The sequence below is a fragment of the Elephantulus edwardii genome, unplaced genomic scaffold, assembly GCF_000299155.1.
Source record: "Elephantulus edwardii isolate Elephantulus edwardi_28Jun2011 unplaced genomic scaffold, EleEdw1.0 scaffold00348, whole genome shotgun sequence".
Taxonomy (NCBI): domain Eukaryota; kingdom Metazoa; phylum Chordata; class Mammalia; order Macroscelidea; family Macroscelididae; genus Elephantulus; species Elephantulus edwardii.
Genome location: NW_006400098.1, coordinates 558,095 through 561,097, shown reverse-complemented (window position 1 = coordinate 561,097; position 3,003 = coordinate 558,095).

Genomic DNA, 3,003 nt, shown 5'->3' with positions numbered 1-3,003 from the left:
CTGTGGCTGGTCCCCTGTGGCTGGTCCCCTGCGGCTGGTATGCGGCCTGTCTTCCAAGGCAGTGCTGCGAGCGTTCCCCACTCTGTACAGCAAAAATCCTTCGTGGCAGAGCCGAGCCACCACCTTTTCCATCGATGTGATGCAAATGTGCTGCAAAACACCTCCTTAAAATCTTTGAGCACCTGTCCCAGGCAGATGCACTGATGTCTGTGTTCTCACCTTTTTCCCGGTGGTCTAAGTATCTGTTGCTGTTCCAGCACCACGCTGCCTTGGTTCCATGCCTGCAGACTGGCTCTTCAGGTCAGGGAGTGTCAACCCATCAATACCATTAGCTGTCAGAGGGGAACCAGTTCTCCTTCTCCCACCTGGAGGAACGCAGGGTGAAAAGAATGAGTGTCACTTACTGTCCAGTGAGATCTCTCTCACTCAGCGTGACCTCTTGCACAACTCCTGGTCGCCAGCAGGCTCGAGTCCATGGTCACCTTCTAGCCAGTGGGGCTTGTCTGTCAGCACGAGATGAAGTAGAGTTCTGCTGTGATCCACAGTGACCCACTGTCAGAGGCGAGTCTCTCAGTCCTTCTTCCTTGTCCATCTTAATCTAGTTGCCTTCCTGACATCAGTTAACTTAGGAGTTGTTGTTGTTTGTTGTTGGTAGGTGTCCTCAAGTCGAGCACGACTCATAGCGACCCTCTGAACAAATAATCTGAATCCTACGCCCTCGTCATGCTTCCTGACACACAAGAGCCCGTTGCCGCAGTCACCGTGTCCATGTCAATCCACCGGGGGACTCTCCCAATATTTGACAAGCTAAGGGCCCAGCTTCTGCGTCTTAGCAATGTGCCCTTAATTACCGTGTCCAACTAACAAAGAAGTGATTGATGGTGTGGTATTTACAGAGATCTAGAAATTGTAGTGGTGGGGTGTTTTGTTTTGTTTTGTTTCAAGCCAGAGCTAGCTTGGCAAAAACATTCATTGACTATTTTCCACACAAACAATCCGTTTGAGGCAGCGCCATGGAAGTTGAGAAGCTGCCCGCAGTAGGGGAAGCCAGACCTTCCGATCGCAAGTAGACCAGTTCCTCTTGTCAGTCTTCAAATGATCCTTCATTGGCAGCAGGTGACGCTGGGCGGGACCAAGGGCTGATAAATTTGCCTGCTAGTTGGAAGGTTGAAGTTGAGTTTCCCCTGAGGCACCAAGGAAGAAAGAGCCGGCAATCTGTGTCTGAAAAGTCAGCTGCCGACAGGCGGTCCGTTTCTGCTCTGACCCAGGAGGCTCGGATGAGACAGGGTTAGATTGACGGTGACCACGGTGTGGCTTGGGGGGGTTTCCACTCTGATAGGAGGTAAGGCGCTTATACAGACAGACGTCCTGGGGAATCTTCTACCAGCTGCAGCACGAACTACCCAGAGCAGCTGCTTCCAGTAATCACTGTTGAGGTTAAATAGCCGAGGATAAACAGTTTCACATTGCCTGCATATTGGAGCCCTGGCCAGGCCGTATAAAGCAAGGGAGACTGATGGTCACTGAGTCGTCGGGGCTGCCAGCCTGTGTCTCATCAGCTGATCTTTGAAGGGGGGCAGCAAGGAGGACAAGTGGGGGTAAGTCTTCGCATGGAAACCTTTCTTGTTCCTACTACTCACAGTCATTCTGTACAAGGAAGGGGAAACTCAGAAGGCTCCATTCTTGTCACTGGCAAGGTTCTGGGAAGCATTCAGCTTTGCAAAGGGAATTGAGTCCTTGGTATTTATTTTGTTGTTGTGTTGTTATGTGCCACGGAGTCACCTGTGACTCACAGCGACCCTATGTACAACACCCCTAAACCGTGCTCTGTCCTGAGCCAGTCTCACTGTCTCTGACACACCCACCCTGATTACCCCAGTCACTGAATCAATCCATCTCATCGAGGGTCTTCCTCTCCTGCGCTGTCCCTCCACCCTCTCAAGCATGATGTCCCTCTGCAAGGATTGGTCGGTCCCACCTTGCAACATGCCCAAAGTATGAAAGATGAAGCTTCAGAATCCTTGCCTCCAAGGAGCAGCCCAGTTTAACCCTCTCTAGGATGAACCTATTTATTCTCCTAGCAGTCCATAGTCTATTCAATAATACTCTTCTCCAACACCACAGCTCTAAGGCATCAATTCTCCTACTGTCATCCCTAGTCATTGTCCAGCTTCCTAAGGTGTAGCATGTAATTGCAAAGACGATGGCTTAAATCAGGCACACCTTAGTCTCCAGACTGACATCATTGCTCTTCAGTACTTTCGTACATCTATACATCTGTATAGACACACTCTGTTAAATGTTGAAAATTTGTATCTTTCAAGGGAGCTTTGGGGGTCTAGAGGCAAGAAGCTGCTCTGCCATCCCAGAGGTGATCATTCGAATCCACCAGATGCTCTGCTGGAAAAGGAGGGTAATCCCCTCCTGTACCAGTCAGACTCAATTTTGCAGTACACACACAAAAATAATAAAATTAATTTTTTTTAAAAAAAAAGACTAACACCTAGGATGCCCTGTGAAGCAATTTCATTTTATCCTATCGGGCAGACTAACTCAACAATGCATACTGGCAACACAGGCCTGCGTTGTCTAATATGATGGACATATTATTCAGTTTTTATTTGGTCTTTGGGTTTTTTTAAAAAATTTATGCAATTGTTCATGCACCAAAACAAAACTAAAACCTTTTTAAGTTGTTGGGTTTGTTTTTTTAAAATGTTCTTTTAAATAGGATATATTATTATATTACAATACATATAACAAAATGCATGTTGTTGTTGTTGTTATGTGCTATCAAGTCGCTTGTGACTCATAGTGACCCTATGTACAAGAGCCCTAAATCCTGCTCTATCCTGCACCGACCTTATCGTCTCTGACACACCCACCCTGATTACACCAGTGACAGAATCAATCCATCTCATTGAGGGTCTTCCTCTCTTGAGCTGTCCTTCTACCCTCCCAGGCATGACATCCCTCTCCAAGGACCGGTCCCTCCTTGCAACA